Here is a 16355-nt window from a genome sequence, read left to right on the forward strand (position 1 = left end):
GAAAAGGCTAATGTGGTAAAAAGTTTAAAAGATAAATTACATTTAAGTAAACTTACTACTTAAAATACATGCAGTAATTATATGATACCTAGTTGAGAAATTACTTCAATGAATAATTAGAAATTGGCATATTTACAGCTATGTCCTTCTGAAGTATATAAAGACCCATGGAAGGTTTGTTCTCCTGAGTAGTTTTTAACATAAACCTGCTAGTTTTATTAATATTGTTAATTTTCTCAGGAAACCCTTTTTACATAGACGGTACTAAAAAAATTAAAGCAAATAATCACAGGACATAAATTCAATGAATGTAAATGAATGCTTTACTTGCATATAGATTGCTGCCATTTAATTTGGTGTGTATTTCTAGATTATTTCTTTATTCATTTATTCACAGAAATTCAAGTAGCCCTCTTCTTAGACCTGCAGAAGTGAAAATGTAAGTTTGTGAGAGCATTGTGATGCTTACTTAGAGCTACTATGGATAACAAAGAAGAATCCCACCATGGTTGCACTACAAGGTAGTTTCTGGGAGTGACAGACTGGAAAAGAATCCAAAATCTTAAGGTAAATCCTAGTTCATATAGATGCCAACAGGCCTCTGTTCCCTTTACCAAAGACTTCCTTTAATGCATTGCAAAAAGTCTAAAGCCTTGTGATACTCAACTGAGCATTCACCACCAAGCAATAAATTATTCAAAGGGCAAATCTGATTATGTCTTTTAAAACTACCTCATTTTCCTCTATTTTGAAGACCAAATGGAGTATGTATCACTCAGGTTCTGGCAGAAAGAGATGGCTCTGGATTTGCCTCAAACTGGATAACTGAGGAGAATTTAATAGAGAGACTACAAAAGTATGGGAAGGGTTACAGGAAATCAATTAAGCATAATGTTTTAATCCAGGACTAGCAATTGTAGGGAGGTATTACTCCCCTACATCAGATGGTGTGAAGGGAGAAAAAAGCTACTCAAATCTGGAGAGAGAAGGACGCTTGACAGGATCTACAGCCTCTGCAAGAAGGACCAGCCAACCTATTTGTATCTACCAGTGAGAGCCCCTAGGAATAAATGGGGAATAATTGCCCTGACTTCAGTCTCCAGAGAGACTTCCATTGGCTGAACACAACCAGAAACCAGAGGGCAATAGAACTCTTTGATGCAATTCAGATAGGTTAGTCCCCTGGGGCACAGAGAGGGTAGAGAAGAGTAGAGAGTGAATTTGGAGGGCAAATGGAAAATATCCAATATAGTACTCTTTTGGAGGTAATATAAAATCTAACTCAAGGTTATCTAAGCAAACAAGAGTATTTATTGACTTAAGTATCTGAAAACTATAGAGGTAGCTCTATCTTCAGGCCCAGCTTCACCCAGCATTTCAAAGGATGTCATTGGGATTCAGCATCTTTCCATCTCTCAGCTCTGTTCTCTTATGTGTAGACTTTATTCGAAGTGGCAAGATATCTGATAGCAGTTTCAGGTTGAAGTCCAGAAAAAATACTAAAAGAATAATAAAATAAAATAAAAATAATAAAGTAAAAAACACAAGGTCCTTTCAACAGTTTAATCAGAGTTCCTGGGCTTAACTCTCAGTGGACTAAATCAAGTCACCTGCCCATTCCTAAACCAATCAATTTAATTAGAGGAATGAAACATGATGATTGGCCTGTACTGAATCACATGCCATTCTTAGACTCAGTTGTTTAGGCCACACAAAGCCCAAGGACAGAGGGTGGGGAAAAAGTGGGTACTGTTACCCAAATTAGGAAAAATGGATGTTAGGCAGCCAAAAGAAAACAAATGACTACTGAGGCCTATTTGGTAATCTAATTCACTTCTCAGCTCTAATTATCATGATGTTCAGGAATATATGAATCCACCAGTTTAGGTTGACCACATAGCATTAGAAAAATATGGTAAAAACTTCCACCTTTCTTCCAATTTCCACATTTTATGCCAATGAAGCCGTGACACACTTATTCATATATATATATATATTTATATGAACATATATGTAGATACTGCTATCCATGTAAGTATGTACATAAAACTTCTCATCTTGCAATAATTTGATTTGTTGTGCTATTAAACATTTATATTAGCTTTCTAGATCTATAAGTAGTGCACAACATAAGCATTCTCTTTAGGTCACCAATTCTTGAACAAAAGGGAGCCATTTCTTTTTTAGTTGTTAGTGTCACTTCTTTCCAAACTATTGGCATAGAAAGATGAATTAATCAGTCAATATGGTGTTTTTTTTTAAATTATTTGTTTATTTATTTTTGGCTGCGTTGGGTCTTCGTTGCTGTGTGCAGGCTTTCTCCAGTTGTGCCAAGCAGGAGCTACTCTTCATTGCGGTGCAAGGGCTTCTCCCCGCGGTGGCTTCTCTTGTTGTGGAGCACAGGCTCTAGGCACGTGGGCTTCAGTAGTTGTGGTGCACAGGCTTAGTTGCTCCGCGGCATGTGGGATCTACCAGAACCAGGGCTCGAACCTGTGTCCCCTGCACTGGCAGGTGGATTCTTAACCATTGTGGCACCAGGGAAGTCCCAATTTGGTGCTAATAATGATAAAATTATACTTTGGGGTATTTTTCTTTGAAAAGGAAGTATTTTTCTTTTCAAACATAAATCACACTATCACAGAAATTTAAAGCTGGAAAGGCCTGGATTGTTTTAGAAACTGAGAACCAACAAAGTTCAAGTGACCTAAAAACTAGATAACATTTTAAAATCAAATCTTGAAGAAATGAAAGTCTATGTCCCAGAGAAATTATAGTATGATGAGGTAATATTAGTAGAGCTTCTATATTTTAGCCAGGGACACTACATGAACTTGCAATCCACAGTAAATTTAACCATGTGAGTGGCAAGGGACTACTAAGGCTGAGCCTAGATGTATATTCCCCTTAAATCATCCTGTTTTAAGGAAGAAAAGCTTTAACCGGGTAGACACAGGATTTAGTTCTTTCAGATCACATTTATAGGGTAAATGGAGTTTTGTGTTTTTTTTGCAGCTGTGTATTTGCTGATAAGACAAAGCAAAGAATGCAAGTACTTAATATCACATCTCGAAAATGATACAGAAAATCATCTATTTTTAGCTTTCTACTGTGCCCTTTTACCTTTCCTCTCAATAATGTACCCACATATTAGTTTTTAAATCGCTTATCTACACAAAGCACATTAACTTCTCATAGGTTTATAGGCTGGCTTCACATTTATTCCTCTACAGAAATGAGTACATCTCTAAAATTATCCAGTGACAAATCTAAAGCTAGATGATTAGAAAAGCAACTGGGGAGCAGGAAATCATTTTTTTAGCCTGCTTAACAAAAAACTAAGATGTACCAAAATGAAAACTCATTCCTATTTAAGATTACTTTCCCTTTGTCCTCCTCCTCTACCCTGATTGTTGCTGAGCTGGGGAACTTAATATGCCACTATGACATCTGGGTAGAAGGGTTATCCACTTTGTATTTTAATTGGTCTCATTTTTGGAAACTGGTATCCTTGGAGATCATGTTTCACCACTGTGTTGTTGATTATCCATTGGGATGTGGCAGCATCCTCTTCTTACCTTCTCCCATTTCCCTGGGATTCTTCTCACCCAGGCTGAAAGACTGGTAAACCTCCTGCAAGTCTGCTAAGTCTGTCTTTCTCACCTATATTCTGGGCCCTTTCTTTCTTGTGGACACAAAGAAATTCACTGTTTTTTCCTATACCTCTTGGACCACAAAGGTTCTATGGTTGTCAGCAGGCACTTGCTGTGCCATACCATCTCTTCAGAATTCTCTGTTCCATTGCTCTCCAGTTGTCATAGTGTGGTGAACCTCAGCAAACCTACCAAAGTCCCAGAAAGAAAGGGTGATTCATAGACAGTAAACCCATCGGAGGAAGACAGGAAGAAGGATTTACCACCATTCTCTCCTCTCCCTATACTTGCCCCAGAATTCATTCCAAGGGAATTCATTTCATTTACATAGAAAATAACAAAGCTCCCTTTTCTTGCCTCTATCTCCATTACCATTACAAATTTTTATATATATTTATAATAACTGCTTTAAGCGTCCTTGTCTGTTAATTCCATCAGCTCTGTCATTTCTTGGTCTGGTTCTATTGATGGATTTTTTCACCTGGCTATGGGTCACATTTTCATGATTTTCCACGTGTCTAGCAATTTTTTTTTTTTTTTTTTTTTTTTTTTTTTTTGCTGTACGCGGGCCTCTCACTGCTGTGGCCTCTCCCGTTGCGGAGCACAGGCTCCGGACACACAGGCTCCGCGGCCATGGCTCGTGGGCCCAGCCGCTCCGCGGCATGTGGGATCTTCCGGGATCGGGGCACGAACCCGTGTCCCCTGCATCGGCAGGCGGACTCCCAACCACTGCGCCACCATGGAAGCCCTAGCAATTTTTGATGAATGTTGAATATGAAGAATTTTATTGTTGAGTGATTTTTGTGTTTCATTAAAGGGAATTGAGTTTTGTTCTGGTAGGCAATTAATTTACAGGCATACCTTGTTTTACTACATTTCACTTTATTGTGCTTCACAGATATATGGTTTGTTACAATTCTGCATTGTCAGATGATGGTAAGCATTTTTCCGGCAATAAAGCTTTTTTTTTTTTTTTTTTTTTTTTTTTGTGGTATGCGGGCCTCTCACTGTTGTGGCCTCTCCCGTTGCGGGGCACAGGCTCCGGACGCACAGGCTCAGTGGCCATGGCCCACAGGCCTAGCCGCTCTGCAGCATGTGGGATCTTCCCGGACCGGGGCATGAACCCGCATCCCCCGCATCGGCAGGCAGACTCCCAACCACTACGCCACCAGGGAAGCCCCTTTGTAGATTTTTTGATGATGGCCATTCTAACCGTTGTGAAGTGATACCTCATTGTAGTTTTGATTTGCATTTCTCTAATGATTAGTGATGTTGAGCATTCTTTCATGTGTTTGTTGGCAGTCTGTATATCTTCTTTGGAGAAATGTCTATTTAGATCTTCTGCCCATTTTAGCATTCGGTTTTTTGTTTTTTTGTTATTGAGCTGCATGAGCTGCTTGTAAATTTTGGAGATTAACCCTTTGTCAGTTGCTTAGTTTGCAAATATTTTCTCCCATTCTGAGGGTTGTCTTTTCATCTTGTTTATGGTTTCCTTTGCTGTGCAAAAGCATTTAAGTTTCATTAGGTCCCATTTGTTTATCTTTGTTTTTATTTCCATTTCTCTGGAGGTGGGTCAAAACAGATCTTGCTGTGATTAATATCATAGAGTGTTCTATGTTTTCCTCTAAGAGTTTTTAAAATACCTGGCCTTACATTCAGGTCTTTAATCCATTTTGAGTTTATTTTTGGTTATGGTGTTAGGAAGTTTTCTACTTTCATTCTTTAAAATGTAGCTGTCCAGTTTTCCCAGCACCACTTATTGAAGAGGCTTTTCTCCACTGTATACTCTTGCTTCCTTTATCAAAAATAAGGTGACCATATCTGCGTGGGTTTATCTCTGGGCTTTCTATCCTGTTCCATTGATCTATATTTCTGTTTTTGTGCAAGTACCATACTGTCTTGATTAGTGAAGCTTTGTAGTATAGTCTAAAGTCAAGGAGCCTGATTCCTCCAGCTCTGTTTTTCTTTCTCAAGATTTCTTTGGCTATTTGGGGTCTTCTGTGCTTCCATAGAAATTATGCAATTTTTTGTTCTAGTTCTGTGAAAAATGCCATTGGTAGTTTGATAGGGACTGCACTGAATCGGAGATTGCTTTGGGTAGTATAGGCATTTTCACAATCTTGATTTTTCCAATCCAAGAACATGGTGTATCTCTCCATCTATTTGTATCATCTTTAATTTCTTGCATCAGTGTCTTAGGGTTTTCTGCATGCAGGTCTTTTGTCCCCTTAGGTAGGTTTATTCCTACTTATTTTATTCTCATGTTCCAATGGTAAATGGGAGTGTTTCCTTGATTTCACTTTCAGGTTTTTCATCATTAGTGTATAGGAATGCAAGAGATTTCTGTGTGTTAATTTTGTATCCTGCTACTTTACCAAATTCATTGATTAGCTCTAGTAGTTTTCTGGTAGCATCTTTAGGATTCTCTATGTATAGTATCATGTCGTCTGCAAAGAGTGACAGCTTTACTTCTTCTTTTCAAATTTGGATTCCTTTTATTTATTTTTCTTCTCTGATTGCTGTGGCTAAAACTTCCAAAACTATGTTGAATAACAGTGGTGAGAGTGGGCAACCTTGTCTTGTTCCTGATCGTAGAGGAAAGGGTTTGTTTTTCACCATTGAGAATGATGTAGGCTGTGGGTTTGTCATATATGGCCTTTAGTATGTTCAGGTAAGTTACCTCTATGCCTACTTTCTGGAGGGCTTTTATCAATAGGTGTTGAATTTTGTCAAAAGATTTTTCTGCATCTATTGAAATGATCATATGGTTTTCCCCTTAAGTTTGTTAATATGCTGTAGCTCATTGATTTGCGTATATTGAAGAATCCTTGCATTCCTGGGATAAACCCCACTTGTTCATGGTGTATGATCCTTTTAATGTGCTGTTGGATTCTGCTTGCTAGTATTTTGTTGTGGATTTTTGCAGCTATGTTCATCAGAGATACTGGCCTGTAGTTTTCTTTCTTTGTGACATCTTTGTCTGGTTTTGGTATCAGGGTGATGCTGGCCTTAGAATGAGTTTGGGAGTGTTCCTCCCTCTGCTATATTTTGGATGAGCTTGAGAAGGATAGGTGTTAGCTCTTCTCTAAATGTTTGATAGAATTCGCCTGTGAAGCCATCTGGTCCTGGGCTTTTGTTTCTTAGAAGATTTTTAAGCACAGTTTCAATTTCAGTGCTTATGACTGGTCTGTTTATATTTTCTATTTCTTCCTGGTTCAGTCTCAGAAGGTGGTGAGACTTTTTCTTTTTCTCAAAGAACCAGATTTTAGTTTTATTGATCTTTGCTATCGTTTCCTTCATTTCTTTTTCATTTATTTCTGATCTGCTCTTTATGATTTCTTTCCTTCTGCTAACTTTGGGTTTTTTTGTTCTTCTTTCTCTAATTGCTTTAGGGGCAAGGTTAGGTTTATTTGAGATTTTTCTTGTTTTTTGAGGTAGGATTGCATTGCTCTAAACTTCCCTCTTAGAACTGCATTTGCTGCATCCCATAGGTTTTGGGTCATTGTGTTTTCATTGCATTTGTTTCTATTTATTTTTTTATTTTCTCTTTGATTTCATCAGTGATCTCCTGGTTATTTAGTAGCGTATTCTTTAGCCTCCATGTGTTTGTATTTTTTACAGTTTTTTTCCTGTAATTGATATCTAGTCTCATAGCGTTGTGGTTGGAAAAGATACTTGATACGATTACAATTTTCTCAAATTTACCAAGGCTTGATTTGTGACTCAAGATATGATCTATCCTGGAGAATGTGCCATGAGCACTTGAGAAGAAATTGTATTCTATTGTTTTTGGATGGAAAGTCCCATAAATATCAGTTAAGTCCATCTTGTTTAATGTGTCATTTAAAGCTTGTGTTTCCTTATTTTCATTTTGGATGATCTGTCCATCCATGAATGTGGGGTGTTACAGTTCCCTACTATGATTGTGTTACTGCTGATTTCCCCTTTTATGGCTGTTAGCATTTGCCTTATGTATTGAGGTGCTCCTATGTTTGGTGCATAAATATTTATAGTTATTATATCTTCTTCTTGGAATGATCCGTTGATCATTATGTAGTGTCCTTCTTTTTCTCTTATAATAGTCTTTATTTTAAAGTCTATTTTGTCTGATATGAGAATTGCTACTCCACTTTCTTTTGATTTCCATTTGCATGGAATATCTTTTCCCATCCCCTCACTTTCAGTCTGTATGTGTCCCTAGGTCTGAAGTGGTCTCTTGTAGACAGCATATATACGAGTCTTGTTTTTGTATCCATTAAGCCAGTCTGTGTTTTTGTTGGAGCATTTAATCCATTTACATTTAAAGTAATTATCAATATGTATGTTCCTATTAACATTTTCTTAATTGTTTTATGTTTGTTATTTGTAGGTCTTTTCCTTCTCTTGTGTTTCCTGCCTAGAGAAGTTCCTTTAGCATTTGTTGTAAAGCTGGTTTGGTGGTACTGAATTCTCTTAACCTTTGTTTATCTGTAAAGGTTTTAATGTCCCCCTCGAATCTGAATGAGACCCTTGCTGGGTAGAGTAATCTTGGTTGTAGGTTTTTCCCTTTCATCACTTTAAATATGTCCTGCCACTCCTTTCTGGCTTGCAGAGTTTCTGCTGAAAGATCAGCTGTTAACCTTATGGGGATTCCATTGTATGTTATTTGTTTCTTTTTCCTTTCTGCTTTTAACATTTTTTCTTTGTGTTTAATTTCTGATAGTTTGATTAATATGTGTCTTGGCGTGTTTCTTTTGGATTTATCCTGTATGGGACTCTCTGCACTTACTGGACTTGATTGACTATTTCCTTTCCCATGTTAGGAAAGTTTTCAACTGTAATCTCTTCAAATATTTTCTCAGACCCTCTCTTTTTCTCTTTTTCTTCTAGGACCTCTATAATTTGAATGTTGGTGTGTTTAATGTTGTCCCAGAGGTCTCTGAGACTGTCCTCAATTCTCTTCACTCTTTTTTCTTTATTCAATGTCGAGTTTCTAACCATTCCCTATCCCTTCAACTGTTCTTCACATAACATGGTCTCTAGATGCTTTGCCATCATGGAGTTGTACTATTCCAATTAAGCATCATTGTCTTAAAATGTGGCACTGAAGTACAACACATTTGTGATAGTTATTTTATGTGTCAATTTGGCTGGGCCATGGTGCCTGGATATGTAGCAAACATTCTGGATATTTCTGTGAGGGTGCTTTGGGACGAAATTAACATTTAAGTTGGTGGATTTTTGAGTAAAACAGAATGCCCTCCATAATGTGGGTGGGCTTCATCCAATCAGTTGAAGGCCAGACTAGCACTGTAGTCTGACCTCCCTCAATCAAGAGAGAATTCTGCCAGCAGAGAATTCTGCCTTTAGACTTGAACTGCAGCATCAGCTCTCCTGCCAGCCCACCCTGCATATTTTGGACTTGTCAGACGCCATAATCACATGAGCCAATTCCTTAAAATAAATCACTTTCTATATATATACATACATCCTACTGTTTCTGTTTCTCTGGAGAACCCTGACTAATACAACACGCATGCAGATATTTGTCCTATATACACAGAATACTGCAGAGAGATTATTCCTAGTCACACCTCAGAGAGGGCAGTCCTTAATCACAGATACAATGAAATCAACAAAGATTATTACAAGATAAAAGACAATAACCAAATGTAAACCAGGGAGAAGAAAAATATAAAGGGAGGAAGAAAGAAAATTACATTTGCTTTTTTAGCTATCACACTGCTTAACTCATAATTGAGCAAAAAGAGAAAAGAACTCTTTTGAAGTTTTTTTAAAAAATCAACCCATCTGCTTCTGGAGTATCCAGTTACCATGCTCCCTTCACCTGTCCAGAAAACACTTTTATTCCATGCTGAACCAATAATATGAACCACTTTTTTGGAATACCACCTTTTGTCTGTTGCTATAATTTCCAGATGACATGTTTTGCTTGCCATAACTACCTCCCAAAGCAAAAGGTGGTCCCATGGCCCAGAATTGGAAATTATTTCCAGGTCCCCTTCAGCAACCTGATTAATTAAGCCTTGCTCAGCCATATATGTGACATATATGACATACTATGTCTAATCCCTTATTCTGAGTGTGATATCTGCATGTAAATATTTGTATATTGTCATTCATTCACTCAAATATATGTGCCAGGCACTGAGCTAGCTATTGAGTACACAGTCATGAACAAGATAGATATGGTCCTGTCCTCATGGACTTATATTTTAGTGGGGAAGACAAATAATTGGTAAGAAAATAAATTATGATAACTGTTATGATGGAAATAAATGGAGTGCTGTAAGACAGAAGAGGTCTCCTTCAAACTAAGACCTGAATATTTAAAAAAATAAAATAAAGAAAAGTAAGGGAAGAGCATTTCAAAACAGCAAGTACAAAAGCTCTGAACTGGGAAAAACTTGGAGTGTTTAGAAAATATCAGAAAATCCATGTGGTTGAATCCCGATGATGATGGAAAGGATTGAAAATGAGGTAGGATACGTAGGCAGAGACCAGATCATAAAGGGTTTCATAGTGAAATTTATCAGGGCACAGAATGGAACCCTCCTGAACTTCGAAACCAGATTACTTTCTAAAAAAGTGAAACCAGGAAGAATCAAAGCACAATGAACAAGAATCACCACCTGTGGAAGTGGTTACAAGCAGAAAAGAAAGTGTGTGTATGGCTGGAAACTTTGAAAAATATACAATTCCAGAGAGACTACAGTATAGACATAGAGAACAATGAGTAGAATATGAGTATAACTTAAGCTGAAACATAATCAATGATATTGAACCCTGCCTGAAGGAGTAATCTGCTAACAAGTCTGAGATATTCCTTAAAGATACCTCTCCAGCCATGGCAGGGCAGGGAGAAATGGGGGAGGTGTTAATAGATTGCTGAATATCTTCCTGTCAATGTTCCAACAAAGATAGTTATGTTGTTACCTGTTTTGTACATTGGGCTTCCATTTCAAAAAAGGTTAAAAAATATCTTTGAAAACTGTTTCAAAAACAGAAACTATAATTACATATGTATAATGACATATATGGTGAATATAACTAATATATATTATATATATGGACACTATATAAATATGTATATATGTATATATATATATATATGAGGCAGGAAGAGAGAGAGAGAGAGAGGGAGAGAAAGACAGGGAGAGAAGGAAAGTGAAAGAGGGTGGGGGAGAGAGAAAGAGGGAGAGACAGAGGGGGTTCCTAGGTGAGCAGAGTATCGGACAGCCTTAGCAGAATACTCATATAGAGGAAATAAATGCATAAGACTACATAGTTTGATGGAATTAGTCATTAAAATCACCCAACAGCCTGCTTTTGCTCTGATTCCAGGCTCACAAACAAACTTCTACTGACAAGAGCTGGCTTCTCATGGGAGAATATATTGATACTCCATGAGTTTCTGGTGCACATGACATTTATATTTCACCATTAAACATCATCAATGAGGTTTCTAAATCAGTGTCTAATTAATTTCTGCACTTGAAAAACAGGATCCCCCAGTGCAATGACTACCTCATGGAACTGTCACACTCAGGCTTCCTGAGAGTGACTAACCAATGTCTGTGACTTCTGTGGCTGGTCTCTTTTCTATCCACAACCAATTGAAACTAGAGAATCTCATCCATTTAAAGGGACTATCCACAGTAGGAACCCACACTTACCAGCAATGCAATATGAAAGGAAAAGAACTCCCTACCTTCTTCATATAAAAAGAAGCATAGTGGCTTAAAGACACACATGCAGTTTTAGCACTTGGACTGTTTTTATCACAGACAGAGAATGTTAAAGGTTAGATCTGAAAGTTCATTGTGTCCAATCCCTGAGTTTTAAAGGTGACAAGAGAGGCTTGGGAGATTAGATGGTCTGCTCCCAAAATACAACCAGGACTCTTGGGCTAAACTGTTCCCACTATGATAACTCCCTATATGGTGGTAATAGTTGCTCACACTCTTAATCTTCTTGCAGCCATTAAAACTTCATATTCTCATTCTATGCAATCATGGATAAACTTTAAAAAGAAATTATGTTTTCCAAGAAATCAAAGATAGCCTTCTATAAAACTTTTTCCTTTCCATTAAAAGCAATAGGTATTTAGTTAACTCCAGCCTATATGGCAGCCAAAATGATCCTTTTATAATGAAAGTCATAATACCTTTCTGCTTAAAACCCTGAAACAACTCCTATTCCACAAAGAGTAAAAGCCAGTTCTTCCAATAGCCTACAAATCCTGCACCTCCATTCTCACCCTGTTCCTACCACACTGTCTTCCCTGCTGTCCCCAATATACCAAGTACTCACCTGCCTTAGGACCTCTGTGCTGGCTGTTCCCTCTGCCTGGAACTTTCTTCTCCCAAATAAGCTGAATGACTAATTCCTTCATCTCCTTCAAGTCTTTGCTCAGATGTCATCTTCTCAATGAGACCTGCCCTGACCATTCTATTTAAAAGTACTACACCCAACCGTCTTCACTTCCAATGCCCCTAACCCTGACTTTCTTCTTTTTCTATAGGATTTAACACCGTCTAACATTCACTTATTATGTTTATTATTCATTGTCTGTGTCTTTCCACCAGAATGTAAGCTCCATGAAGGCAGGAATCTTGGTGTATTTTTCCACTATTATATCCCTAACATTTGAAAGACTGCCTAACCCTCAAAAAATATTTGCTGGATGAATTAATTAATTCATTCAATTAATTGCATTTGGAAAATTGACGACTTTATGTCTACCAATAATAAAATGTCATATCTAAAGCGAGTAGGATCAAAGTTGAATCGTTACCCAGATAGGTTGGCTTTTCCAATGGATTCCATTAAGGAGGGAAATATACTAACGCAATAATACATTTCTAGTCTCTGAAATTCTTCTTTGGTGTTGCCATCAATAAAATGAAAAGGAGTTACTGTTTAATAATTAAAAGATGATCACAACAAGGATTTACTGTATAGCACATGGAACTATATTCAATATCTTGTAAAAACCTATAATGGAAAAGAATCTGAAGCTGTACACCTGAAACTAATACAATATTGTAAATCAACTATAGTTTAATAAATAAAATAAATTTTTTAAAAAAGATGATCAGGGGGCTTCCCTGGTGGCGCAGTGGTTGAGAGTCCGCCTGATGATGCAGGGGACATGGGTTCGTGCCCCGGTCCAGGAAGATCCCACATGCCACGGAGCGGCTAGGCCCGTGAGCCATGGCCACTGAGCCTGCACGTCCAGAGCCTGTGCTCCGCAACGGGAGAGGCCACAACAGTGAGAGGCCGGCATACCGCAATTAAAAAAAAAAAAAAAAAGATCAGGGAATTCCCTGGAGGTCCAGTGGTTAGGACTCTGCACTCTCCCTGCCAAGGGCGCAGGTTCAGTCCCTGGTTGGGGACCTAAAATCCCACAAGCTGCACAGTGGGGCCAAAAAGAAAAAAATTAATAAAAAGATGATCAACCACTCTTTTTCAAAGAAACACCCAAATGCATTAAAAATGAGTATCAAACCAACCCAGAATGTATTGACAAGGAATACTATTTATTTAGCATCAATTAAGCTGTCAATTTTTCTTGGTTATAACCTTGACATGTTCTCTTGCACAGTATTCTGAGAAATTGCCACAAAATGAGAATCTAAGAAGTGTGTGTGTGTGCGCACGTATCTTTATAAGCAGTCATGACAAAGTACCTGAGAGTAAGCATACTGACCTATCTATTCCATGCAAGTATTCTACACATCTTTCAACTGGTTTGTTTTTTCAACAATCATGATGGATTTTTTCTTAAATATCCTCATTCTATTTCCAAGTCCTTTTTGTAAACAACATGGATAAATAGCTGGCTGGGAATAGCAATGCAGGTGGCCACTGTGTATGATCAAGCATTGCACATCTCTGTAAGTGCCATGTGTATTGTACATGGATTATGATGTAAATGCACCAGTACCACCACCACCACCCTTCCCTGGAGTTGTGCAGTATTCACCCATGGGTCTGTTCAATCTAACCAGCCCAGACTGGAACTAAAACCAATGATCTTTCCTCTTGGAAAAAGTAATTCAAAATGACTGAGCTAATCAATCTTAGACAATGATATATGAACTGATTTACATTAAAATAATATCCTCAAAACATTTACCAGTAACTAAAAAATGGAGAAGGTGTTAGAGACACAACTATCTTAAAATGACTTTATATGATAGGTCACAGTTTCCCATCCCTGAATCTTTGTTTAATTGGCAGTTGGTTTTCTGGTAAAGGGTTGAAAATCTGATACTCATAATGATCTTAGAGCACACTCAAGTGGATAAATACTAGACTAGCAATGTTTTTCTTAAAGAGATGTCTTGGTCTGTGATAGAAAAAAATGAAAAGAGAAGGTGGTGGAAACAAAGATTACTGAATGAATGCAGATGTACCAACCCTAATCACAGGGCTTGTAGTTTAAATTATTTCTTTAATAACGAGGATGGATTTTTGGCTGGTCTAGCCATACTTTCCATTTACTATTCTTCACTCTTTCTTGAGTCAATTTAGGGGGACTTTGAATAGAACTTTGGGATTTTGGGGGGAGAGGGTGTTTAGTTTTTTTTTTTTTGGCTGCACCGCAAGGCATGTAGGATCTTAGTTCCCTGACTGGGGATCAAACCCGCGTCCTCTGCAGTGGAAGCTCAGAGTCTTACCCCTGGACCGCCAGGGAAGTCCCTCGAATAGAACTTTGAATAGAACAAAGCTACCTTATACGGTAACAAAGCTGTAATCTAAACCTCTTGCACCTCGTACTTATGAATGAAACCAAGTTGCCTCGTTATAGGAAAAATACCTGAAATGACACACTTAAACAACCAAAATGTCCATAACTAAAATATCCCTAACTTAATTTCAATCTTGCAGTCTCCAGAAAGCATTTTGCTTTTTCACATCTCTACTCCTTTAATCCTATTGCTCCCTCATCCTGAAGTGCACATACTTGCCTCCTCCCCTTCTCTCTTACCTTCATCAGTTCCTACTACCTCATTTCCCAGAGAAAAAAAAAAAAAAAGGGAACTAAGCAGACACATAGCAGGTATCCACAACAATAGTACTTACCACTGTGCCGTATTTGTTTCTTCTTATGTCTACTCCTCCACTGAACTGTGTGCCAGGCAAGAACCAGGTTTTTTTTTTTGTTTCGTTTTGTTCTGTTTATCTTTATATCTCCAGGGCCTAGAGAGCATTTGTTAAAAGATGTACATATATGTTTATTTAGAAATGGAATTTGACATCACAGTAAAAATAGGCCCAGGGTGAAGACACCAAGGATATGATTGTCTTGAATGCCCTGCCCTCTCTTACCTCCCATATATTCACTTAATCACTCGTACTGCTTAATGTGGAAAAATGACTTGGAAAATATTTTTTAAATAATTTTAACAGTCAAACCAATAACCAAAAAACTTAAATCAAGAAGTGAAAATAAAAGTGTCTTCTTTCTATGTCCACCTTGATGTCCTCCATCTGTGGGACTGGTTTCTCCAAGATAAGAAGCAAAACTAGTTCCTCACTTTCTCTCCTCTCTCCCTCCAGTCCTACCTCAAAGATCCCATACCCTGTCCCCTTCAAAGTCAAAGGTACCCATCCCAGCAGAAAATGAATTCAAATACACCTGTAATTGTAAACCAAAATAGTGTGAAGGCATTCACTATACTCTGGCTGGGTGGTGAGACAATGAAAGGCAAACTAATCTGCCCAAATATGCAAAGCTACAGAAGGTGGCAGAATAACTGCTCCTATTTATTTTTGTTCAAGAGGACTAGGCTAAACTACACAACTTAAGTAATACCGACTTTAATATATTGTAATAAAACAAAGCCACATTATTTCAATATTAGAGTAAGTTAGACCTTCTATATGTACTTCCTCCAGCAACTCTGCCAGTGAAGATCTATTCCGTCGTAGGTTGAAATTCAGACTAGTCTTTTGCCAGCTGGTGATATTGAGCAAATATATTGAGAGTCTCTGGGCCTGTTTCCTCAATCTCCAAAATGAATGTACGATGAGGTACAGTGGTTAGGTTCCCAAGTCAGTAAGTAAGGTGCGGCGTGGGGGGTGGGGGGGAAAGCCTGTCACAATTACCTTTGAAAAATCACTTGAATTACCCCTAAGTATAGCATATTGACTTTAGTGTACACACTATACAGTAAACCTTATGGGCACTAAAATTTGAGAAACCACTTAAACTGAAGAAATAAAAAAGAATGTATATATGCGTACATGTAGGCATTAAGGCCATTCTGGTTTTAACTCTAAAATCACTAATAGTGAACAGGGTATGGCTAGAGAACACAGCTCCAGAGTTTAGTAAATGTTAGTGTCCTGCCTTTCTTCTGCCCTTTAGCCCACCAGGAAATCTCCCAGAGCAGTCGTTTTAACGTGATTATGCCTGAGGCGCAGGTAGTGACTTATGCAGCGAATACTTGGAGGGAAGAAACTTTGTAACCCGTTTGGAGTTCTCCTCCTAACACTCGCACTTAGAAGTGCCTCACTAAATAAGAGGATGAATTATTATCTACCACAGATTAGAGTTCGGGCCATTTCAATGTACGAATACCTCGGAAATTTTACAAAGCAAACTTGCTTCACACATCACTACCTCAAAGCCGCAGTCGTCACTTAGCTCCAGAGAAGCTTGGCCCAATCCTTTCGGCTTCCGTAACCTCGCTC

The 16355-nt window shown here is 38.0% G+C and overlaps 1 long non-coding RNA gene across 1 annotated transcript; it reads right to left on the minus strand.

The window, feature by feature from the left end:
* Positions 1-1398: 1398 nt before the first annotated feature.
* LOC132490894 (uncharacterized) lies at positions 1399-16354 on the minus strand. Its single transcript, XR_009532618.1, has 3 exons — positions 16285-16354; positions 14742-14858; positions 1399-1499 (listed from the first exon to the last, which is right to left on the minus strand). It is a non-coding gene; the product is annotated as an uncharacterized LOC132490894 (long non-coding RNA).
* Between the last annotated feature and the right edge of the window lies 1 nt (position 16355).

This window comes from Mesoplodon densirostris, chromosome 5 (assembly GCF_025265405.1).
Source record: "Mesoplodon densirostris isolate mMesDen1 chromosome 5, mMesDen1 primary haplotype, whole genome shotgun sequence".
Lineage (NCBI taxonomy): Eukaryota > Metazoa > Chordata > Mammalia > Artiodactyla > Ziphiidae > Mesoplodon > Mesoplodon densirostris.